Source organism: Nesoenas mayeri (genome assembly GCF_963082525.1).
Source record: "Nesoenas mayeri genome assembly, chromosome: 1".
Taxonomy (NCBI): Eukaryota; Metazoa; Chordata; class Aves; order Columbiformes; family Columbidae; genus Nesoenas; species Nesoenas mayeri.
In genome coordinates, this window is record NC_137541.1 from 23093270 (window position 1) to 23121041 (window position 27772).

Below are 27772 nucleotides of genomic sequence, written 5' to 3' on the forward strand. Positions count from 1 at the left end.
TATAGCACATTCAATATGAAAGGTTTTGAGAAGTTTCTTTCAAGATAGACAGAACTAGAAATCAGTGAGAATAATCTGAATTACATGAATTGGTGTTCATTCAGCCTTTGGTATCATGACAATAGATTTTCTTATGTCAGGACTTGTCTGCTAGATAATATGGCTGAATTTCATGGACATGACAAATTACGTAGGCCAGAATCAATCTACCTACTTTTACTCATCACAGAAAATTTTTTAGAAAGTGTGTTTTCTTCAGATTAATCACCCATTACTCTGTTTAGCAGTTATTGGCTAGCTAACAGAAGTTACCAAAATGTAGATGAGTTTGCTTGAGGAAATTGGAATTCCCTAGTCACCACAACAGAGATTTTTAATTTGTTCAGAAACGTTAATTACCTTTATTGTATTCAGTAAATGATTTCACAGATAACAAAAATCTTAAAGGGAAAACTTGGCTAAAGTCTTCATAAAAAAAACAAAGCAAACAAACAAAAAACCAAAACAAACAAAGAAAACCCAAAACAAAACAAAACAAAAAACCAACTGCTGTTGCTTTTATTAGCATTATGTCAATGGTGATGTTCAATCTAAATCAGAGAAGATATGTCATTTTTTTATACCTAAGATGGGCTCTTAGGGATGGTTCTTATCTTCAAGATGAGTGCAATGTGGATGTTTATGCCTAAGGTAGTCATATAGCATCCTTGTATAGCAATTGGAGAGTTAAAAGCATTTGAAATGGTCATATGCAGACCAAGTTTTATCTTATTTTAAAGGTAGATTGTAGGAATTCAGTTGAGTTCCAGAAATCTCTAATACTTTCTATTGACCATGAAGAAGATCTTGAAATTTAGCTCAGATGTAAACCTCTACATCGTAGCCATCTAAATTTGACATACAGAAATGGACATTTGATCCTGCCAAAGGAAGTGTCTAAATTTCTATAATATGCATGACAAGAGACTGGGGCATCCGGAGATTTCCAAAAAGAGCTCACGTCTTTCTTTTCTGTTAGTTGGGTCTTTTCTGTGTTGGCTCCTAGAGGCACTTCTTTTTATTATATAAATCTGTGCAACAGATTTCTCTCTAACAACAATATGTGAAAGCCTTGAAGTACTGTAAACTAACCATTTATTCTTTGTAAAATAAAATACCTCATAAATTCAAGATTGACCTTTAATAGCTTGTTTTCTCTCTGAGCTGCCCTCACAAACTCACTTACATGTGGTAATTGTAGAATCATTATTGTTGGTCATACTTATTAATAATCTTAAAATAAAATTATGTAAATTTTATTTAAAATTCTATAATTGCTATGGAAAATAAGGAAAGCAATATCTACCTCTACTGTTCTAAGACTTCCCCAGTGTACACTGTCATCGATTTGGGAAGCTTAGATTTGTAATGATAGGAAACACTAGACACGTTCTGAGAATGGATATGCAATGAAGTAGAAAGAGAATTTTTTCTTTTTTCTTTTTTTTTTTAAAAAATAACAAATTAACATTTTCTTTGTATATTGAATTATTGAATTCTTTCTTGCAAACAACTCAAACACAAGGCGTTATATCCCAAAGATCCTATGTATGTAAGGATAACTTCATCAACAACCCCTGTGGGTGCACTGTGAGCCTGAAATGTCGTATCTGGACCACTGGAATGAAAGAGTCCTGGAGCTAAATGTTGAGAAAGCAAGGAAGGCAATTTTCACAAAGATAAGTCATGGTTGTTTAGTCATCTTCATCCTTTGCAATCTCTAGATGTTTGTCGAGGGTTTAGATTGCGGGGTGACAATAAAACCCTGGCAGATGTGTTGTTAACCTCCTCTTCCCCCAACTTCCCCCCTTTTGCCCCTCCCTCTCCCCCCTTCCCACTCAGGACAGGCGATTGGGAGAGAAAGAAGACAGAGAGAAGAGAGGTGGAAAAACTAAAGATGTTTTACTAATGCTACTAATAAGAATAGAGAAAATAATACAAAATATGCAAAACAAATCTTGAAAGTCTCAGCAACTGCAGAGCTGGCACCCAAAGTCCTGGATTGGACTCCTCAGCCAACCGGAGCTGGAATCAGTGTCTCACTAGGCCTCAGTTCGCAGAGATGACTAGTAGGGTCCTCTCCTAATGTCAGCCATAAGGAAAAAGAGAAAAAAAGGGGTGAGATCCTCGTGATCTCCCACTTTTATATGAAGTATTCATGTGAATGGAATGTTATACACCGTTGGTCAGTTTCTTGGTCACCGGTTTCTCGTTGCCCCTCTTGCGAGATGTCCATTTGTCCTTATCAATAAGTTTATATTCCATTGCTAGGTTTACCAAAACATGTATCTGATTCTCCAGGAAAATGCAGCTAATACAAAGGCTTTAGCTGACAAGCAAATTCACTAAAAGAGTAACTTGTTTTTTTAACAAAACCAGGACAATGTTTTAGATTGGACTGTCTCTGTATTTAGAAAGTGAAATAACACAATTTTTTTCATCAGGAGTAGAGAAAATGTTATCTGGTTTCCTATGTCAGATGTACAGACCCTTGCACCTACCAGCTCTTCACCATGTCATTATTATATCCTCTTTTCTCAAGGAACCTCTGATGGGCCCCTACCCTCAATAGGTAAGTAGTTAGTAAAATTTTAAAAATCAAATTTTTAATGGATTATCAGCAGGTGCAGATACTTTAGCGATATGTGGCCTGCAGATGTTGCCTAAAATGGATGGGAAATGGCTGAGCTTTCTCGAACTTTTCCACAGGGAGGTCATAGATACATAGATTAGAAGGGGTCTCCAGAGGTCAGCCAGTCCAATTTCCTGTTCAAAGCAGGGTCTATAGCAGGTTGCTCAGGGTCTTGTCCAGTTAATATTAAAGTACCTTCAAGGATTAAGATTCCTTAACATCTCTAGGACTCTTTTCCTATCTTTGACCAGCTTCATGGAAAAAATAGTTTTCATGTTTCATCTTGTGACCATTGCCTCTCATCTTTCCTCTGTAAACTTCTAAGAAGCATTTTGTTCTGTCTTTTCTTGTTATGCAGCTCTTGAAGTTGTAGATCACTAATAGGGCTTCTGCCCAAGACCCAGACTTTGTTTTCGAAGTCACTAAGTCATTGTCAAAACCTTGGTGAAAAATGTATAAATGCTGAAGTATTTGAAGGGATGGGATGTGTGCAGCATAACTGCATAAGGATTTTTTTAATAGGAAATCATCATTATAAACAGCATGAGTACCAATTAAATATCCTAATCAGTAGGGTGAAGTTAAGTTCTACTTTACTGGCTTTCATTCTGACTTCATATTTCCCAGGATACTCAGCAGCCTACTGTCACCAGAAGGGTGAATACTTTATTCTTAGGAAGACGTATTTTAGGATGTGGCTTCAAAAATTTTAAAGACAATCTAATTCTCACATGACTGTTTCCATCACTAACTTATTATACAAAAGGTGTACAACACAACTACAAAAGTACATGTACACTTTCTACAAATGTTTATCCTAACCTTAATGTCTTTTAATAAGAATGTTTCAATGAATGTGTATTTTCATTCAGATATTACGATGCGGCATCCAATATGCAAAGTTCGGATTCAATGGAAAATATAGTTTGTGGGAAAATCTGCAAATAAGTCTCAGAATTAGCCAGTTTTATAAGTCAATATGAGGCTGAACCACTGAATCATCACTGTAAGTGTGAATGTCACTGCAAGTGACTCATCTAGCCTTATAGACAGTGATGTATGGATTAATGAGATTTATGAGAAAAGATTCCATCAGCTCTTAAGATCACAAATTATCTCAAAAGCCATGTGTTAGGATAATGATATGCAATTTATATAAAGTGACCTTATGCCAGCACCACACGTATTCACAAGGAGACTTCAACATGGCCAAAATAAACAGAGTAGCCTCTATAAACCAGCCACTTAAGCTCTGAAGGGGAATTTGGAATTATAAGTTAAGTACCAAAGTTCCTCTTAGTTGGAACAAGAGGAGACCTGGAAGTCTCAGAGCAGCACTTTTAACACCACATTGGATACACACAAGCCACCTGATAGGAAAAACCCAGGGCAAGAGCAAAGGAAGACTGAAATTACATTGCTCTGCTGGAGACCTCTGCCTTAACTTACTAGGTAAAAACGAGAGTCAAAATCCAAAACCTTCTACTGGACTTCAGGTAATAACTCATAGAGTTGTCATTTTCTTTATGAAACAGAAATCAAAGCTTTTAAATATAGTGCAGTGTTCACTTTGGAAACAGAAATTTCTTCCTCCTGCTTTTTGTGTTGGAGGGAATGACTACAGGTGTTTTATGTCTAACATTATATTGTAATAGATTGTCTAAATATGTCATCAGAAGATAAAAGTGTGATATATTCTTCCATCTAGTCACACTTTTCTATATATAAGGAAAAAAAATCTAGGCCCATTTAAAAAAAAAAAAAAAAATGTCTATTGATGTAAGCGTTATACATCTGAAATTTGAGGGCAAGAGGTACATGCAAGTATTCACAGGCCAGTATTTCATGCTGCTTGCTGAGAGAAACAATTCCTTCCTCTCAGGAAAACTCACTGACACATGAATGATGATGAATAAGAACATTTAAATAGGAATATTTTTTTTCATATGGGACTCTCATGTCAATTTCTCTTTATAGGCATCACAGCCGTGGTGACTTCGGCCTTAGAGGCATAAGAGGTAGAACTTGGAAGTCATCATTAGTAAGTTGAAAATAATGATGGGAGGTATTGCAGGACCACATAAAAATTAACTTAGAAGTGCAAGATCATAAAAGACAGTAAAATAAAGAGAAGCTGTGCTTTTTAAAACATACAGTAAGGAAATTTTGATACCTCTTTTCAATAGTTAGAACACATGTCTCAGTCTCAGCCACTTCCTCTGGAAGCTTGTCCCAAACTGAACTCCAAACCACATAAATGAGATGTTCTTTGCTGGAAGTTCATAGACCCATGCATTTTCCTATGAAATTATTTTAAAAGTTAGTACCAGCAGCAGCCATTCATCAGTAAAGAAAAAAATGTTACATTCTCTAGGAATATTACTGTCAGAGACACAGAGAAATATTTTAAGTTCTATGGAAAAAAAGGATCAGTGATTTATTGTTTTCACTACCTCCATGTGGGTTTCCTATGAACTGCTGCTCCCCTTATTCTGTTATTACAGAAATACTAAGCAAATAAGAAGTGACAGCAGGTAAAAGGAAGGACAGAGGAGAAAAACACAGGTAATAGTTTCTGATCACTTTCTGCTTCTCAACAAATTATTTGAAGAATGCAGTATTTAATCAGATTTACTGAAGGCTCAGTAGGAATTGTTAAAACAGAAATTTTTCTTCTATTACCATTAGCATTAATAATACTTTGTTCATTTACTTGTTTGCCTGTAACATTCAGAAATGCTTTGTGAATTCACTGTTCATGGGAAATAATATATCTGTGGAATATTTGCCCCACCTGTTATTAATATCTATGATTGTTTCTAACACAGTTTAGAAAAAATATAGAGGTGTAAAGGTTGAAATCTTCCAAGTTCCAATTTAAGAGATGATAATAGGTATAAAAACATCTAAAATTTTTCAAAGGTTCATGGAATAATTGTGCACCAAAGAAAATATGTATGTAGCTTAGCTTTTTACATTTCTGATGTATAAATCCAGAGCATAGCTAATGAGATAGGTTTCTTTAGTAGAAAAAGAAAGAGGAATTACTGCTTATTAGGGTGCGATTAATCTAACCTATTTTAGGCATTTACTTTATACTGACATGAATTAGATGTTCCAATTCCTCTATGTTTACAGTAAAGGGAACCATAGATGACCAGTTAAGCTCTTCAAGTCAGTTCTTTGAATTTCACATCAGATGAATTTCAGCCTCACTTTATAGTTTCTCTGGCTTCTAACAGGAATGGAACATTTATTGAACTGAATGGCTCTGAAAAATATCATTCTGCCAGTTTTCTACAACTCTCCTATACTCACCATTTTACAACAGACATGTAATCTGTTTTACTACTTTCAGAGTTTCATTTGCAGCACCTAATCTACTAGAATCCAAACCACAGTCTTCCTAGCTCAAAATGAACATATCTTACTTGTGACCTTTGAGAAGCACTCATGCCTATGTGTTAGAAACATATCCAGTATACTCATAGCCCATCTATTCCAGAAATATTCTCCTGTCCTTGTTTTCAGAATGTTTTGGGCTACCATGTGAAAAGGATGAGCATGGAGAGTAAAGTTCTCCTCTCACTTTATTTAGCACATTCATCAAGAATAAATCTACCCAATTTACCTTTAGCTATTTTTATTCCTCCTGTGGGATACATCATTGTATTTCCTTTTTAAATTCACACTGAGCATCATATAAAACTCACCGGAGTATTCAGATATCTGTCTATGTGCAATATGAGTCATTTTTCTCTGCAACAAAGCAGGTGGCTGCATCTTCAGAGACTAGAAGATAAAACTCAGTAATCATAGTGTCTGAGTTGCATTCATGTTGCTGACTCAACAGCTGGCATTACCCAGTACTGAGTGCTGCGGAAGTTAAAATGTAAACGGAGGATCAAATAATAGAGGAGAGCAGAATAAAATGCAAATTGAAGACTATATTTCATAGGAAGTAATTTCACAGGGCAGAAAATGGCTGCATGCTCTAAATCTGTAATAACTACTTTAAAGCCATATGCTGTGCTGAATCTGTACCTCTCACATCTTGCATTAGGGCTGAAATTTGAAACACTAAAAGCTTGAAGATTCTCCTTTTTAAAAAGCCAACATATTTCCTTATAATTATAGTCATAATATCAAGGCTCAAAAAGGCCTGAATTAGTGATATCCTTCTGGACTACAAAGACATGTAGTTTTGATCCCTGCCTATAACTCCTATATGGTCAGTAAGACCATACAAATCTCTTTTTCTATTCTCTGTGATCAGAAAATACCCAGAGAGTAAGATCTGTGCAGTTGCCTTAATGCTCCTGCACATTCCATAAAGTTATGAACAAATAAACACAGGTCACTGAAAATCCTCCATGACCAAAAAAAAAAAAAAAAAAGAGAGAAAGATATACACAATATGAAATAACCAGGCTCCTTTAAGAAGTTCAGAGTAAGAGGAAAGAGAAGTAAGATAAGAAAAACAGTGTCAAATAATCATGGAGAACCACAAAGTAATCACAGCTGGGTGCCTTGATATTGCTTCGCAATGTTTTCACTGCAATGTTGCATCAATACAAGAGTACATTGGGTCATGCCAGAGTGACATGTCGCAATTGTTCTGTAGTTCTCTGCGCCTTTATTTGTTGACCTCATCATCTCTTCAGCTCTTCACTATTGAATACCACTTAATTAGGTATTCAAAGCACTGGATGACTCCTAATATGCTCTAGAATTTGGCACTTCTGTACACTCAGTTATTTTTCAGACCACCCTTACAGAACTAGTTCTGGAATTAATTACCTTGAAGCTTGGGGGAAGGAAAAAAAAAAAAAGTTTAGGTCGTGTTCTATAAATCTGTGGATGCATGAAAAAATGGGCAAGTATTGGGAGAGTAGGGGAAAAGTGCGTGAATAGAGCTTTTAAAATGTTTGTGTCAAAAGGCACCTCTCTAGACTAATTAGAGACATTCATAAGAAGAAAAAAGCAGAAAAACAGAATTCGTGGTACTAAGCATAATGTACTCTTTTAAAATCACTTGCACTTGCTTTAAATAGAATTAATGATCCTAATAGTAAAAATATTCTTGTGAAGCCCATGAATCAAAGCCCTGATGATCAGATTGATCAAGGAACATTTCAACATTTCAACAACAGAATAAAGTGAAACAGGTCTAAGTGGTGACAGACAATGGAGCCATATGTTCAACATAATAACTCAGGCAGAGTATTTCCTGCCAATGAATTACCCATTCCCACATTTGCAATGATGATCTTGGTGGGAAACAGAAATTGAGTAGTATTCAAACTAACAGATGTCTCCCAAGAAGTGGCCTTTTCTATACTTAGCGAATCTACACTTTAGAGCACAGTAACCCCTCTGTAAATTGTGGAGAAATATGGCATCTGATCCCTATTCATTGCATGGACACAACCAATAACAGAACAGATAAATATATTTTCTGTCACTAGTCAATAATCCCTTTCAAAATTACGTATCACTGCTACGCCGCCTTCAAAAAGAGAGAAAGATTTAGTTTACCTATTTTTTTGCAAATTATCTGCTTAAAAAAACTCTTTGCTTACATTTTCCAGTTCCTAGTAGAAGACATAACACAGCCATTGCTGCCATCAAATGGGTCTAGCTGGTGTAAATTATATCAAGATTTCTATTTTTATAATAGCAGAGCTTTCTAAAGTGGCACTTAGGGTCCTGGACAAATATCCTGACTTTCTAAAGTATTAAGTAGCAAACTTAAAGACATTTTAAAAGAAGTTACTAAGTATTACAGAAAAAGTGACTCAGATAACAGGTATACATCTAAGTGTTAATGGAATGTTATGATTATAACAGGTTTGTAATTTTTATTGTAATAGAAACATAAGTCCATCTGCTGAGAAACTAGTGTGGCTTTTAGTGACCAGACAAATTCCAGGTTGAGAAGATGTCTAAGTATCAAGACAGGTTAAGGGTATATACAAAGAGTACAGAAAGAACCTTGTGAGTTAGATAATCTGTCACACTGCCCCAATATTGAATTTTGCATATGGAGTGAATAGAAGAGGAGAGAAAATAAGTTTCTGGGAGCCATTACCATATATTTTATCACAGAAATTTGACATCTATTTTTTAAAAAAACATTAAAATTGGTAAATGATAATAAATGCCATTTTTCCTTAGACAATCCCTACTAGGAAAAACTACAGTGCAAATTACAATGAAAAATCCAATCAGTTATGCTTATCCTCAGTGCAGGTACCTAAATCCTTTTAACAGTAGTGAAAGTGTTGTACACATGTAACTGGAAGAATTCAAACCTTATAATTTGTAGATGACTTTTTATATTGTCTTCGACATTTCTGTGAATTTTAATGGGGATGCATAATTATAAAATCAATTATGTACTCAGTAGTAAATACTCCAGTGAAGCGATACTCTTACATTATGTTGCATTCTTATTAGAACAGAAAAACAGCAAATCCAGGCCTGTAATCTGCCAAAGCTGGCTTTAAATATGCCTGAAACTGCCAAGATATAATTAATCAACTAACTTGCTGTGGCTGTTTTATTTTTATTCCCCTTTATTGTCCACTTCTTTTTAACTTATCTGAGAAATGGGATTTTGCTTTGGTTTATATACCACAAGCCGGGACAAATCATTATTAAATTTCCTTTCACCAGTTCTGAATTCATTCAATTACAATACATGATCAAATGTGTAGTTTTTAAAATAGTCTTCTGTATTTAATACCACAACAACTGTGACTTTGTTTCATGTGGTAATTAATAGGAGTTCCTGCTAGACGCAGAGCACAGTCTGAAAGCAGAAATAGAAAATCTGTAAATTGCTTTGTCAAGCCTCATAAATCATCTGCTGTCCAAAGTGTGTTGCTCATGTACAATGTTTTCTCTTTGTGCTTTGAAATTTCATGTTTCCTTAAAAAAAACAAAAAAACAAAAGACAGAAAGAGTTAGACATAGCATCCATTGATATAGCATTGATACAGTAGATTAAAATAACTTGAGGAAGTCACAGTCACAGAAAATGAGACATTAGACACAAACGAGGATAGGTAAAACTAGATATATTCACTCACTTAACTGAACTGGCCGACTGTGTTTGGTTTAGCATCAAGATGACACTTCAGAAACTCAGAAGAATTTTCATTAGTAGTCCTATGAACTTTGTCACCATTCAACCTCTATGTGTGTCATATGTGCCTAATTAATTCCTCATGTGGCTACTTTAATTCTGCTCCAAACCCAACAATCTGACAGGTAGAAATCATTGGAATGTGTAAATGTGCAAAGGGCATGCTCATTTATTTTGGAAGAATCCCTGTACCACAAACTTTGAGAGATGTAACATAACTCACTGTGCCAATTATCAGACCCTGATGGGTCTTTTTATGAAACAAGAAAATTCAAGGTAAAGTCATCCTTAGCTGGGCTTTCATGATGACAAGGTCACAGTTAAGATTGAATGGTAATCATAAAAAGCATTGCCAGTGAGTGTGAAATCTCAGTTTATATTTTGATTATTCCCCAGTCTTCTAATTTCAATGTAAAGCTTCACCATATAAAAATATTAGCACTTAATATTTACTCTATGTAGGGCACCTGGCTGCAGGAAAGAAAGACAGTGAAGAACGAAGCCTTAGGGGAATATTTTGCTACAGAAACTCTGTTGGCATTGGATTTTTACCTCAGACCAATGTAAATGTGAATTAACAATGTTAGTATAAATAGTTGCATGACAACATAAAACAGCTCCCAGTAAAAGAACAATGACATGCAGGAAAGGCATTTCAGCCTGATTTCTTTAGAAAATGCATCTTATGTCCCTCCTTGGTTACGTGCCAGTTATTAGGAAATCAATCTGGTTCATCCACTCTTAGCATTCTTTTGCCAATATCAGGGAGAACAGCCCAGTGCCCAAGCCAAAGGGTGAAATCAGATTCAAACAGCAGATTTGTTGATCTGGTGTAAACTTCCCTGATCTTGTGCAGGGCTGCTCAACAGGAACATCCTACAATTCCAATCACGTCATTTACTTTTTTCTCTTATCAGGCTCACCCTGCTTATGATCTTCGTTCCCTTCCAAATAAAAGCCAACCTCTATTTATCCTATCCCCATTTGTCACATATTTATTGACTTTAAATCCTGATTTTCTATTTACCATCTAGTTGCCCAGGTAAGCTTTATGGTGATAAAAAAAAAAAAAAAGCTCAGATTTTCTGAAAATATTTGCTGCCTGTGCAAGTACTGAATGTGCTTAGGACAAGAACTGATACATGCCTGATCCTTAGGCATCCCACTGCTATTACAAGTTGCATTTTGAATAACTGAGTGCAGCTGAGCCCAAAACATATGGCAGGTGATGTGGTCTGTGGGAGGGGGTAGTAACAAGGCAGAAAAGGCAGCTGGCTAGAAACTAGAAAGCCTATTGTTTGGTGTTGAGCACATGGCTGACCGGACCAGAGGAAGGTCTACCACTGGCAGGCTGGAAGTTGCAGAGTACATCTGCTCACTGAGAAATTTTTGCTGCTATGAGGGAGACCACCACTCCCACTGAGGGGAGCTGTCTTTAGAAAGGATTCACATTCCCCTCTGAGCACCATCCAGGAGAGGCTTGAGAAAGATGTGATCATACATATAATACTGCAATAATCCTTTCTCTTTGTCTCAACTGGAATAAATCTTTAGAGTAACTTTGTTTGTAGAGTAATTGGAGTTCACTAGTTATGTGTCACATAATTTGAACCCTTCAATACTTATGTATTTAGTACATGATAGGATTCTTCTACTCTTAAGACCCAGAAATAGGCAACTTCAGAGAGGGATTCATCCCATTCTAATACAGGCTTCTGAAATCAATAGGATGAATAATACTGTGGAAGCACATTTCTTGCTTCATGAACTAGCTTTAGGTCATATGCCTATTACTTGCATAGCTAAAGTTTGTTAAGAATAAACTTACCCAAATAATTGTTTTTTATATCAGTGCAACTGTGTTTATACAAGAACTTATATTCTGACAATTCCTGAGACATGGGTAAGCATAAAAGTAAGCATGAATTTGAAAGACATAGTCTATCAAAAGGAGAGATTAAAATAAGGCAATTAAATGGGGATAGATAAAAGAAAGGATGCAAAACTGTAAATAATGGAAAATAGCCTCTTGCATGAGCAAGGTTATGTGTAATAATTACAACAAACATTAAGTTACCCCTTAAAGACTTAATATAATTTCAGCTTGATAAGAAAACTTTTTTTTGAAGCAATGAAATTCAAATGTTAAATGGCTTACTTTTCCTTGGTAAACTAGAAAATAAGTTTATATCAATGAATTTTACAAAGACAAATTATTCATTATTTTAGTAAGGATAGATTAGGTTCTTTCCTTATGCTACATAGTCATTGATATTTCATGACCACACCTGGGGTACTGTGTGCAGCTCTAGGGCCCCCAACATAAGAGGGACATGGACCTGTTGGAGTGAGTCCAGAGGAGAGCCATGAAGATGATCAGAGAGCTGAAGCACCTCTCCTGTGAAGACAGGCTGAGACAGTTGGGGTTCTTCAGCCTGGAGAAGGCTCCAGGGAGACTTTATAGCAGCCTTTGAGTACCTAAAGGGGACCTGCAAGAAAGCTACCTCCTTATATTCATTTGAAACTAGTCTTTATTTTTCTTTCTGAGAAGCAGAGGATAATATAAGGGGACAAAACTTGTCATTGCTACTTCTATTTCCCTAATTCTTTGTCTTGAAACACCTAAAACCTAACATATTTAGCAAATTAGCAGCAACTAGTTTAATTATGCTGATAACATAATCATAAATTTCTTCATATTGTATTTGTCTTTTGTTATTAGATGGTATTATAAGTCACATTATTATAAGTACTTATTTTATAATTATAACAATCTAAAGGAGTAGTTGCAATCTGCAATCAGAGTGACTGACCTTTCTAAGACCTGTATTATTCCAAGTGTAAATGTGATACATTAGCTGCATCAGATTTTTTTTCCTATAAAAGTTTGTCCTAGAAGCTCATGTTAAAAGTGACTGCAAATAACACTAACAAAAGTGTATCTCCTTTTTTAGTACCTGCAGAGGCATTTGTTCAGACAAAAAACTGTGGTGAGCCAGCATCTGTTTTTTCAAAATAAGATCTTACCCTAGTTGGAGATTTAGGAATGAATGACCATGGTATGAGGAAAAGGGGTGTGTTTTCTTCCATACACTATTCTATCATATAAGTTTGTTATGAATGCACATAGCACTGTGTGCAATTCATATTATAAATATACTACTGTTATTACTTTCTATACTCCCGATCTGGAGTTTACAGATATATCTTAATAAACAGTAACAAGGCAACAAGATGGCAGTGAGAGGAATCTGATGATATTTTTGTTGCTGCTTTACCTAAGAACTCTAGTCATGAATAAGGATGTATCAATAGAGGCTGAAGCTATATTGAACTAATCACACCTAGATTTAGCTGCTTAAATGAGGACCTAGATTAGTACTGTGGTACTGATTTTTTAGAGTGCAGCTAACAGAAAGCAATAGACTATCAGCACAACTCTGTGCATTTAAGATCCACTTGAATTATGAGATCCACATGAATAGTCTATGAATAGTCTATGAAATACGTATATAAGCATTTATAGGATTATTAATCTTATCCTCAAGCATCAATAGTCCATGAATATTCCACTTTATGGAAGACTCGTGCCAGTAAGAAAAATTCTATTGATGATTTGGCTGGATTGATGCAACCTTCTATTTAAGGAGCCTTCAATTCTGATTTTATTAATTTTATTGACATTGATAATGAGTTTTCTTAAACAAACTTTAGCAAACTTGAGAGTTCCTATGCCCATGTAGATGCAATGAGTACAATTTTGCAATATAAATGAAATAAGTTTTTTAAATAAGCGTACATTGTAAATTTATGTATTCATAAAATTTGGCACAAAGAAAATCCTTCTCTGAACAAATCTATGGATTTCTGTTTTTATGTGTCTGCTGAGGCTGAAAGGCAGACCCAGAGTACTGAGTTAAAACAAAGAGACAATTATAAATCTTCCCTATTATGGGAGGTGAAGAGGTGGTGGATGACTATTAAAAACAAACAAATCAGTGATAACAAAGCACAGATAAACCAAAACAACCAAATTCCAGTGTTTCTCCATCACCTTTCCCTCTCTACTTCCCTTTCATATCTGTGCTTTAAGCCTTTTTTGAAACTTCATTACCCTTTTAGCAGTTTCTATATTAAAAGAGGCAAAGACTGGCCTGTGTCCAAACCATCATTATTTCATGGATGACCTTGAGTTTTATTGCAAAACAGACAGGAGGAAATTCCTGATAATTACTGAAAGTGTTGCTGCATGTTACATTCTGAGAAATTTGCCCTTCCATAGTTATAAGTGGCTATATTCAGATCTGTCATGATCTGAGAGATACTTCTTTTTACTTTAGTTTCTGATTTTCTTTAAGTAACAAAAAGGATTTCTTAAAAATATTAATAATGGCAATTTTTGGTACCTTTAACGCCAGATTCTTTCTGTACAAAGTCCTATAGGCTCCTTTACATGTGCTCAGGCTTTATTTTTCCTATCCATTCAAGATAAAGAACTTTTTTGAAACAAGTTTTAATTGCTGCACAGTGTCTTCATTTAAAAATTGGTAACATTTTTTCACTTCTTTTATTCTTCAGTTATTATGTTTTGTAGTTCATTGGCTCTGAAGGTACTTTTAATTCCTGAAGCCTTATTTTATCGCTCAGCTTCATAATGGGCTTTTAATAAGTCTGTATATCTTTCCACTTAAACTTCACTATGACAGTAAAAAACTTCACCTTTGCATTCTTTTTTTTTTTTCATGTTACATTCTGTCTAGTACTAAACATTCTGAAGAGATAAGAGAATTAGATCCATTAACTTTTTCACCTTTTTCCCCATATTTGTTACTGATAAAGGAATTAGTAAATTATTGTTCCTTCACTCAAGCCTGTTAGAAAAGATTTGTTTATTCTTCTGGGTTGATTCAGTTAAGGTATTACCCTAAGTTAAGCACAGAATGCAAAACAAAAGTTTAAATCTTTCTTTTCTGAAAAAGAACAACTAGTTTCCTCTTGCAACCAACTGTCAGTATACTTTTCATTTTCAGCCTCAGTATTTTTCATGTCAGCAGTTAATGCAGTGAAATTGCTAACGCTGAGACTGTGACTGTTGTTTCTGTGCTTACCATCTCTATTCAGCAAGAGCAGAAAGTCACACTTGAGAATGTACAGAAGTTGTGATATCACCTGTAGGATCTAAGAGCAATAGGAACATTTTCTAAGAAATATTTACTATATATACAATGGTTTTAATTGGTTGGGGGCGGTGTTGTTTGTTTGTTTTATTTTGTATTGATATGAATTAATAAAGTTGGACTTAGCTGCATCTTTACAGGTCAATATATTGCAGAAATGGCTTAAAGGTTTAAAATCAATTTCTTTGTAGACTCTGTATGCTGAAGGAAAACTCCAGCTGATTGAGACAACAAGGCCTTTTAGACCACAGGGCACTTGTATGTGACAACTGGTATTTCAACAGGTTTTTTTGTCTCTTTTTCCTCCTTATTCTTACAAACTCTCTCCTTAGCAACTGAGATTTATGGAGAAAGTTTTTCTTCTTTCTCTGAGAGTTATTTGTCCTATAAAAAAAATGTTTATTTCATAGTCTTCCTGGGTATGCTTTGTGAATAGGAAGATTTCTAAATCAATACAGTGTCTGATCTTCTTGCTTCCAACAGCCTGTGGAAATCCAATTTGAAATTCATTTATGTTGCTCAGTCAATGTTCTTACCTCTTTCATCCCCTGCAGGAATGGTGCTTATCACAAAGGACACAATTTATCTGGGTATCTAGGTTGCCCATAGAGGTGGTAGATGCCCCATCCCAGGAAACATTCAAGGCCGGGCTGTATGGGGCTCTGAGCAACCTGATCTAGTTGAAGATGTGTTTGCTCTTTGCAGAGGAGGTTGGACTAGATGACCTTTAAAGGTCTCTTCCAATACAAACTATTCTATTATTCTATAATTGTATCATTTTTCTGGTGACTGCTCTGTATCAGGACTGAGCAGCCACTAATGATACACTTTATAACAATTACATCATGCTTACCATCCTATTTATTTATATCTTGCTTCCCGTCTTCACGGTTCTGTGAAGGACTCAGTATTGTATAGTTTATATATTATATAGTTTAGATATTATATATTATATAATACTTTTGGTTCATGGATTTAAATCCATTGTTCTTAGTCTTATGGAAACAAACCAGCTGTATTTTTTCAAACTTTATTTGCTGCTTCCTCTTTTCTTACATCTTGCTCCGGTCCTCTTAATCTCATCTTGCAAGTATTTTAGGTTTTACCCATAAAATAGTAGATGCTTTTTCCTGCTAAAGTCCAGTTAACATTTTTTTCAAAAGGGAGTCAAAATACAAATACTGAAGAATAAATGGAAAAAAGCTTCCTTGAAGGATCCCTAGCTGACATGAAGAATAGCTATGTACCAGTCTTTGCTGACGACTAGCAACACTCTCAAATATTGTCTGTGGTATTCAAAATAGTTTACAGTCTCAGTATTTTCAACATTTCTAAACACAGGCCTGAGTAAAAGGCATTGTTGTAATCCATCCACACTACCCTAGAGGTTCCTCTTCATGGATTTGACAGTTTTTATAACTAGCTTGTCAGTCAGAATCTGAACCTTGTTACCTCTTGTTTTCTGTCTGCATCTCACAGGAAATATCTTTGCCTAAATAGATTTTTGTAGACATGCTCTGACACAAACAGTGCTAACTGTTTTAAGATGATGTACTGGTTTTGACTGGGATTGAATTAATTTTCTTCGTAGAAGCTTGTGTGGTGCTATGTTTTCGATTTGTGACCAAAACAGTGGTGATAATACAGAGATGTTTTAGCTACTGTTGAGCAGTGCTTACACAGAGCCAAGGCCTTTTCAGCTCCTCACACCATCACACCAGTGAGTAGGCTGGGAGTGCACGAGAAGTTGGAGGGGACACAGCTGAGACATCCTGACCCCAACAGACCAAAATAACATTCCATACCATATGGTGTCATGCTCAGCAGTAGAAGCTGGGAGAAGAGGGAGGAAGGGGGAACATTTGGAGTTATGTTGTTGGTCTTCTCAAATAACTGTTATGTGTGATGGAGCCCCGCTGTCCTTGAGATGGCTGAACACCTGCCTGCCCATGGGAAGCAGTGAATGAATCCCTTGTTTTGCTTTGCTTGCATTCACAGCTTTTGCTTACTGATTGAGTTGTCTTTATCTCAACTCATGAGTTTTCTCACTCGTACACTTCTGATTCTCTTCCTCATCCCCACAATGGTGTTGGACATGGGACGGTGAGTGAACAGCTGGGTGGTGCTTATCTTCCTACTGGGGTTAACCCACAACATGTGATTAATTTAGATACATTTAGTGTATTTTTTCCAAGTTTTTGTTTATTTTTTAATCTTAGTTTCCTTCCTATACTCCTTCTCTAAGCTTCTTGTCTGAAATCTTTTGTCTCCATGTTAATGATTTTCAAACACTGTTTTGTTACGTTGTTATATGTTGGTTTATTTTTTTTCCTTAGGATTTGATAGATGATAATGAATCATGAATTTGATCAGGTCTAATAACAGCATCCTATGAGTACAGCTGTCTATACCATTATACCACATTGTTTTAGTCTAGTCAGCAATACCTGACTAGTTCCCTGTGTCTTAACCTAGCATAATTTCTTATTTTTAATGAAGAAATATTTATGTAATTGGTGCTGCTTACATTTTCTCTGAGTTCTTCTGAATCCCTCTCATCTCGTCAAAGATTTTCGGGAAAACATTGCTTTTCCATTTGAAAGTACTGATGTCTACACATTCTGAGGTTGTTTTGAAAGAAATCTTTGAGATTCACAGTCTGTGAACAGAGCCATTGCCTGGGGCAGAATTATTAATATCAGTCTAGACTGATTGCTTGAGTTTTTATTTCCTCACTTTTATTTTTCCTAAGTATATTATCATATCTCTGATTTCCTTTTTTTTCTGTGCTTGCATTAGTATCACTACGTTTGCCTAAATTCAGCTATAAAGTTGGTTTGTGTTTCTCTTTCAATCAAAATAAGTTAGCTAAGAAAAATGCTTTGTTTTTTGTTTATAATCCAACAAGATCTTAACGACGATGCTTGTTATCTATTTGAATTTGTAGGATGAATGAAAAGCCATTCTATTTTCCAGTCCATCTGACTAATTCTATAAATGATTATGTTATGTTTCTAACTGATCTCTGTAGGGGTTTTATTACACATCATAAAATGATCTCTGAAAAGACAACAACAACAAAAAAATAGAAAAAGAAGAAAACACAAAACCTTTAAACAAAAGTGAAGAAAACATAAAATGGGGATAACAAAGGTAATAGACAATTACTCCAAGCTCAGGCTAAATTTTATTTTCTTGTAAGCGAAAATTACCAAGATGCACAGGATTGCTCCTGGATTATTTTTTTTTTTTTTTTTTTTTTTTCCCCTAAAAACCAGTATGACCTGTTTAAAAATGTCAAAATTATAATATCATGTATTTGGAATATCATCCACTATATGTCTTTACTGTGAAAAACAAACTAAGAGACTGGTGATTTTCAAGCATTATTGCAAAAATTTCTAAAATAACAGCAATCCTGGTGAGTTCGATAGGGCTGTCCTTTACTCAAAACTAAGAATTTGAAGAATGAATGACTGAAGTTCAGGGTTTTTATAAGGATCAAGAGGATTTTATGTATTAGGAAAAGTATTTAGAACCACAATAGAGTATTGGAAGAAGAGAGAAAGCTTGAACTTATTTTCATGAAGGAGAACCAGACAGTAGGAAAGCAGAATATAGAGCAGCATCTGGGAGTGGGCATGCTCAGAAAAGAAAAAAAAGCATCCCAAGTATGCCTGGTCTATGAGTCTAATTTGTAATGTTGGTGTTTCTATCATGAGTAAAGATCGATATAAAAACAGGGATTATGAAGAACCTGGCAGAGGAAATAGGAAGCTTAGGTTTGACCATGTTATGTTTAACTAGGAAACAGTATTACATCTGGTGAAAGTGATATAAGGATACCAAAGGCTATACAGTGGTCATGCAGGAACACTGCAGGTAGAGGAAAAGGTATGGGTAGTCAGTATAATAAACTGTTTCATGAGGCAGAGATCAGATTTTGGTTATGCTAACATGTTGCACCTAACAGACTCACTTATGGTAGGAAGCATAACACTATCACAGAATCAATTAAAATATCCACTTAAAATTAATTTAAACAAGCAAGTCCTACACTTATTTCAAATTAGTTTCAATAAAAAGCTTTATATTTATTTCAAATGTTTTGGAGATACTTTACAGTTACAAGTTGAAAATTTTGTGGAAGTTTAAAAATATATATATTTTTTTTTCTCTACTTATAGCTTTGATCTAAAAGTATACTCATGTCAGTTGTGGTACTCACCTTTTGCTACAATCTTCTATAACAAAATACTATAACATAAAGCCAATAAACCACTATCTATGCACTCATGCTACAAATAAATTGTAAAGTTCTACAAACCTCGTTTTTAGTTTCCTACATTGTCTGTAAAGCTGAGATGACATGCCAGGACTTGTGCTATCACTAAAATCCCTTATCAGGAGTAGAATATTTGACAGCATTTTCATTGCTGGTCTTCTGGACTTTGTTGTTTACATTCATTCTGCCTAAAGAGAACTTATTTCAATTTCTCAAAAGTGTTTCATAAGAAGTCCATTCTTGATAAAAAATGTTTTTCTACCATCTGACATGCCTCTGTCAAGATCCTAGATAACTGTAGAACTTTCTTCTGATATGACTTCTTTATTATATGACAAAACTCTGTGTGTGTTACCATTAGATGATCAGGAAAAAAATGTGCCTTATTTGTGACTGTGTAACACTCCCTGTATGTAAAGATGTTACAACAGCTAAAAAGTGTCATAGTTTAAGACCAAAGTGGCAGTGTAAAGAATAAGTGGATGAGGTTGCCAAAACACTTTAATCACAGGTCCAAGCAATTTTACAAATTACAGGACTTAGCTGTCTTCTGGGAGATATGATGCAGTCTAGAAGTTGTGCAGGTTAGCTCAGTGGTTTCTCTTATGACTTCTCTGTCCCATAAGAAGCATGAAGCATTCCAGGAGAAAAGTTGGGGAGGTTAGCATCACGCTTACAGCTGTGTAGTGCTTAGTCCAAGGCCAGGGTTTTGGTTTCTCCTGGGGTCTTCCATTCTTTGTTTCTCTCTTCTATAGTCCCAAGGGCTATTTCAGGCTTCTTTCCCTGGAACCTCTCTTGTATATCCCTGACATCTTTCCCATGTGACTCTAGACACCCTCAGTAATAGGACTAAGTAGAGAAAAATCCATTCTTGACTGATCCATGGTGCCTGACATCTAGTTGTTGCCATCTCTGTAGCTCACAGTCTGCTCCTCAGGAAGCTTCCCAGCAAATTTGCAACTTCACAGTGACTAACAGGTTGTTTACATTCAGAATACTCACCCCATAGAGCTAACTGCAGTTTCTATGCTAACGCTATTATCAGCTAAGCCTAGCCCACACCAGCTGCCACATAAAGATCTCAGCCCATAAAGAGCTTATTCTTGTGAATGTTACTGACTTCAGCTACTCATATGCATGTTTTTTAAGAACTGATTTTTGAATGCCAGTATGAAAGAACTTTAAGAAAACATGGGAGTATCTCAGTGTTCTATTAGTAATGATGAGGAATCTCAAAACTTCTGCAGACTGTACAGATAGATTTCTGGTTGTTTATTAAATATCTATCAAATCACTGATTACTTTGAGGCTCTTTCAGATCAGTCATAACTACCTCAGACTCAGTGCACAAACTTTGGAATGAAATTCCAGATAATTTTCATGTCATACTCTTAATTTTATGACTTTGAAGAGAAAAGCTTAGCAGCTTTCTCCTGCTAGAAACTATCATAGTCAATGGGCCTGCATGCATCTTACTGATTATAAGTCAGTACTTTGTTTTCTCAGCTACACTTGGGAAGAAATAGTATAGCTATGGTTTCACCTCTGTATGCTAGCGAGAACAAAAAGGAGTAATTATTTGCTCTTGCCACTTAAGTCAGCAGGGGTCATTTTAAGTACCTTAAGAACAGCAGTTAAAACAGCGAGCTATGGTGCATCAGTTACGAAGTCTGATTTCTAACTGTGTTTCTGAAAAAATATAAACTTGATTTAACTCAAGGAAAATATGATGTTTAAGTAGCCTTCATAAGGCAGCCCTAAAAGTAATCTTTAGAATATTATTTTAATATGAATGTCCCTTTCAGGAAGAGTTTTAGTTCAGAATCTTTTATTTTGGAACAGTATTTGTGGCAGTGCAACAAGGAGGGAGAGGAGAGGAGAGGAGAGGAGAGGAGAGGAGAGGAGAGGAGAGGAGAGGAGAGGAGAGGAGAGGAGAGGAGAGGAGAGGAGAGGAGAGGAGAGGAGAGGAGAGGAGAGGAGAGGAGAGGAGAGGAGAGGACCCACCAAAACCCTCTGAAGCCTCTAAGTTGTTCTGCAGAGACTTCATTTTCTTATAGGCAGGTATTTGCCTTATTTACAATCTTTGATAATCTCTCATCAGAGAATCACAGTTATGTTGAAAATATAGACAATTTGGGAAGGTTCAAACCTGCCTATAAAATGTATAGTCCTAAAACAATACTTTTTATCCAGGGTGAGAAGTTTCAATGGTGTGTAAAATAGTTCTTTTAACAATTTGAAGAAGAAATGAGAGAACATTCAAGTACTACAGCAAAACACTGCATGTGCATAAAAGAAATTAAAGTATGTATGAACAGTTATTAATTTGCAGCCAGTATGTTGATTTTGTAGATTTTTTTTGTTTGGTTAGGTTTTTTTGTTGCTGTTGTTTGTTGGGGTTTTTGTTGTTGTTGTTATTTTTTCTTTTCTTAGTTTCTTATTTTACTTGCTTTTCAATGTTTGCTTTCAATTATTGCTGCCTACAGGAGACCAGCTTATCCATGCCAATTGCTTTGCTCAAATTTAAAAGGAGTAAAGATATATTCCCATACACTGTATGAAAGATTTTATTATGGAAAGCATGATTCTGTATTTGTGTGTGTGTGTTATTTATTTGTGTGTTTGTTTGTTTGTTTTTAATAAAGGTACCTACAAAACTTAGGATATATTACATTTAGATGGATTTTTTTTCCCCACTGGTTACTTCAGATCTCAGCTTCTTTAAGGCAAGATGCAAATTAACACCAATTATTAATTATAGCTATTATTAATGCAAATAGTGGGTTTGTACTACATTTATAAAATCAGCGTTGGGAATATGTGGGTTATTGAGAGTATTGCATGTATAATGTCATAAAGCGATAATGAAACCAAGTTCCATATAACTGATTTGTTTCACTGTATTAAAGCTGAAGTATTCAAACCCAGACAAATATACATGATAGTTTTGGCAATGGAAAGTGAACTTCTTTGACAGCATTAATCAGATTTTAGTTACAACCTTTTATAAAGTAGAATCTTTGTATACAGTCCAGTTTGTCTTTTTTTATTGGCCATATTTTCTCAATAAATTAATGTTATGTAACATCCAAGGTGATGTGGAATTTTTTGCTGTAGCCTGTTGAATTACAGCTCTGCTGTTTGGTATAACTTATTAAAGATTAACAGCAGAAGCATTTTCTCTTATATCACAGTTCAGTGGTTAAATCAGGCCAACAAAAATGTGTTTTAAGTAAAGGTAACATAACACTTCACATATATTTTCCATTCAGAGCATGTTCTTGAACAAAAGGTGAATTAATTATTCATATGCTTCTAATGTGAAACTGCTTCTACTCTCTATCATAGAGATGAACTAGCTCATGTTTTGTAATGCCACGTTCATTTAGTGTGGGTTTTCCCTGCTTGTCTATTTGTTTTTCACTCACTACTGCAAGCTAAATTCTCAAGCAGATTTCTAATTCATGAACCTCTATAAAGTCCAAGATTATGACAGTACAGATCCCTTCCAGTAACATTTAGTTCAGGTTATATATATATATAGATACATACACATATGAAAAATATGGAAATTTCCTAAGCTTTTAAGTATTGATTTGGAGTCTGGATTACTTTTAAAGTGCAGTAATGCACAGGCAGCTGACTCATCACAGTTGCTCAATAATACTATATTCAATTAGAACTCTGATCCTTTCTATTTAAGTAACCACTAACTATTTGATCCAGCTATTGTTTTCACTGGAACACAATGGATATTGGATCCGCTTTGAAGTTCTAATGAAGAATATAAAATATTAATCTATTTCTCTGAATCACACCATTTCAGCAAATAGCACTTTTTCAGCTGAGAAAAGCTATGTTTTCTTTCATTACAAATCCCTTTCTTACCATTTTCTGTTTTAGACAACATTGCACCTAGGTGTCACAGGTATATCTGCCAAGATTTAAGTATGTGCTTTTTATATGGATTGCTACCTGTAACCATGATAATAATTTTCTTTCCCACCCTTTGACTCTTCTAATTCCAGGCTTCCTGCTTGCATACTTTGAATGTATAGCCGAGGTTGCATTTGATTGCCAGTTGCTGATTCCTACCTTTCAGAAGACCCCCTCTCCCCACCATACCTTGTCACCAAATGTGATCTGCATGTTGTTTGGTAGAGCAGTTCTGGAGCTGTGGACATGATGTAGGAGACTTGGGTCCATCTCATTAAATGTTTCTAAATAACATATTACATGTATAAATTACTAAAAATATGTGACTGTTTTGCATGGAACTACGTCAGGTCTTTTAGTCAGAGCTCAAACACAATGACCAGGTCTGGTCCAAAACATTTTATTTGAGTCACCAGCTACTAATATGGTGTGAGGAACAGAGAGAGAAGACAGAGAAACATGTAAATGGTGGGAAAAAAAATCATGTGAGAAAATAATCAAACCCACAGCCATTAATGCTGCTATTATCTCTGAAGAAGGTGAGTATTTCCACAATGATTTTAGGGGAATAGGGCTATATCTTCTCCATATCATCAGGTGGCACATAAAAGGAGAATATTTCTTTTGTATTCTTCAAAGACCGAGAAAGTGTTTAACCTAAGACATGACTCTTTAAAGGTGGAAGACATCTTCAAGCTGAATTAACCACAGTTTCTTCCAGTGTTTCCTGCTATATCACATCCTAATCCCTGTAAAATTTCACTCTTTGTCTGCCCTTAGAGTGTAAACAGTATCACAGAATCACAGAATGTTAGGGATTGGAAGGGACCTCGTGAATAATACTCTGTGTGTTTCAGACTTAGGGTGCAAGTTAGAAACAAGGCAATATTGTGGTTAATAGTACATAAATAGCTAAGTAAGATAACAAAAGAAATACAACAGAAGAAAAAGCCTGTAAAATGCAGGCATGCTTAAAATTGCAGAAAATACTACATTGCAGTGTGTTGCTTTGTGGTAACGGCTTCCAGATCCATGGTTTTCTTACAAATTCTGTCTCCTAACCACATAACTGCTGTTGAGATCCTACTTTATACAACTTACTTTGAACCTTCAGTGTTGGATTGCAGTAACTCTCTGTTACTCTCTTTACTACCAAAATCTTTTTCTATTGTCAATTGCTGCTATACCATAGGAGGACGAGAAATGACCAGATGCAGGAAAGTTCACAGGAAGTCAGCTCCTCATGGGACAAGTCCACCCTTCTTACCTCAGTATAGCCCGAATAATGGATATACAGACAATGAAAGTAACACTAAGGATAGGGACAAAAATACATACTGCACAAAATTTGTTTCTCCCGCTTTCGAGGGGTTTTTTTGTTTGTTTGTTTTGGTTTGGTTTTTTGGGTTTTTTTTGGGTTTTTTTGGGTTCTTTTGTGGTTTGTGTTGGTTTGTGGGTTTTTTTGTTTGTTTGTTTGTTTTTTTTCCCCCCTTAAAATATACATGAATTTAAAAAAAAAAACAAACCTTAAATTTGTAGAGCAATAATCATGGAGTCAGAAAAATCATAAAATGCTCAGGATTGGAAGGGACTTTTAAGATCATCTAGTCCAACCCCCTTGCCATGGACAGACACCTCCCACTAGATCAGTTTGCTCAAAGCCCCATCCAGCCTGACCTCAATCACTTCCAGGGATATAGAACCCACAGCTTCTCTGCACAGCCTCGCTCCATTTCTAATCACCCTCATTTTAAAATTTCTTCTTTATGTTCAATTTAAATCAACTGTCTTTTAGTTTAAAATCATTGCCACTTGTCTTGCACTACAGGCCTTTGTAGAAAGTCTATCTCCATCTTTCTTATAAACCCCATTTAAGTACTGAAAGGTTCTCTCCAGAACCTTCACTTCTCCAAGCTTCTCCCTCTCTGCTTTTCCTAATTGGATAAATGTAATTATAAGTGTAATTAATTGTATTTCTGCAGCAGTTAAAACAATGGCAGGAAATAGAAAAGTATATGAAACAACGTTTACTTTAGAGTACTGAACTTCCTGCCTGATGGACCTTAATACTATATGTACACAAGTTCTTGTTATGTTCCAGGGAGCAAAACTGTGAAGAAGCGAATATATTGACATTACTGATAAATAAGTCAGTACACAAACATACATATGCAGCATAGCATTGGATGTGACTCTCACTGCCTGTTTTGTGATTACAAATAGTGTGTCCCTGTGTGTTAGGAATTTGATATAAAAATGAAATTAATACTTGTGTCTGCTCTCATCTCAGGCTGTGGCAAGACTCAAAGCCGTCTTTCAGGAGAAAGAGATCTATTAATGAAAAGACATCAGGGAAAACTGCTTAATGTATAGCAGCAAAATTGCTGTTCTTTCCTGGTCAGACTCCTCAAGCTTCCTTCAAGATGAGAAATGGTTGCTCACCTAAGTGAGTCTGTTAAAGTCTATGCAAGAAGTTGTGCAGGGCCTTGAAAGCAACAATCTTGGAAAATTAAGCTTAGTAGAGTAGTAAAGGTTAGCCAGCAAGGGGATTTGAAGAGAGGAATGAGTAGTAAAACTCATCAGGCAAGGAAGATAATGTTGGCTACAGCTTTATAGATGGATTACCAAGCTGGTCTGAGTAGCTGGCTAATACTCAGGCAGGAAGGATTGCTTCTGCTAGGGGGATGAATTGATTACATACCAAAGATGTGTTCCCTGCACACATAGGCTTGTTTATTTGCAAGTGGAATGTGAACCCAGTTACTTGATTCCCGGTTGCAAGTAAAGTAAAAGTGAACACACTTTGCTCCACAATCAGAGAGGCAGAGAACTGTTTATCCAAAAAGCTTTGCCCCTCTGAACACTGACAGTTACTTCTCAGGTCTTTCCTGCCTTCCTGCATCTAGACTCCGTCTTTTTGCCATCCTAATGCCTAATGCCTACAACTTTAAAGAGATGAGTATCACAATCAGTGAGACTCACAGGTATATGAAGAAGGAATATTTAGAGCATTAAAACTGACACAGATCACACTGTGTCAACTGTAAAACTGAATCAGCAGTGCATTTTGAAGTATGAGATGTGTGCTGACTATTCACCAAGAAACGAGCTTTCAAAACCAGGATGCTTAGTCCTCATTTGCCTAGAAGTTGTGACATAACATTTTATATTGTCACATGTTCATAACTACGTTAAAAATCCAGACAGCTAGAACTAACATAACTTAATCTATTACTATGTCCAAAGCCTGTGTTCAAACTATCTCTGATCTACTGCTTGCCTTGGATGATTATACCATTGCTTCCAGCTAACTTTGATACATGAAAAGACTTAATTGTGACTTTCATTCTGCCTGAAACTGTTTGACAAATCCATTAGCTTCAACAAGCTCTGTGACTGCCTTTTGGACACTGACTCACTTGCTGACAGCAGTTAGGACTCACAAAAATTATATGGCTAAGCCAAAACTGCAGGAGTTTCATAAAGTGAAAAAAGAAAGTCCTGAGATATATTTTTGCTAAAACAAAGTTAAGGATTTCCTAAAAACCAAATCAATCTAAAATATTAAAACCTGTGGGTTTTTTCCCTCCAATTAAACTGTCGTTTTCTTGTTAAGCATCTGATGTGAACAGAGGAATCTGAAGTGAATGTCCCTACTCTTTCATGTCCCTCATTTAAGTGAAAATTTCTCATTATCATTGAATATGCATTCATTTTTTTCAAGCTCTCTTTGGTAGAAAAAGTTACATACTTATTAGGTTAGAGAAAGACACAGGAAAAATGACTAAAATCTCCCTTGCTTGGGCTACATATCTGCATTCAGGTATTTGCTCAGAATGGATATACAATCCATAGGTTAATTCTGAAGTTTCTCTATCAATTTGAGCAGATGTAATGCCCTACACTCAAAATCTTTGAAAACTTTTAAGTCCAATATATTAAACTGTGCAGTTGTTACTTCTTTAAAAAAATTGACTAGTTTTACATACATTATAGAAGAATGATAGGAGAACTACACTGAAAAAGATAAGAAGGAATAATAATAATAATAATTTAATCAAATTAAGATTTATAAAACTTGAGCTTGCCTTGCCTTGCCTTAGCCTTTGCCTTTGCCTTGCTTTGCCTTGCCTTCCCCCTTACCTTCTCTTCCCTCTTCCCCCTTGCCTTTTCTTTCTTTTCTTTCCTTTTTTTTCTTTTTCTTTCTCTTTTTCTTTTTCTTTCCCTTTTTCTTTTTCTTTATCTTTTTCTTTTTCTTTATCTTTTTCTTTTTCTTTCTCTTTCTTCTCTGTGAGCAGGGCCTGGCATGTATAATATTTAAAACTTCACTCTTAGAATTAAAAAAAACCAGGCAGTTTTCCAAATTCATTGAAACAAGGACCATCAAAACATATCAAAGGAATTCACTAAGGCAACCAGAGAAAACTGGCAAAGAGCTGTAAATAAAATTAACAAAGCAACCATTGTGTTTGAAAAGTGTTAACATTTATGTAGAACACACAACACAGTAAAGTAGTTCAGCAATTGAAATAACTGCTTGGAAGTAACCATAA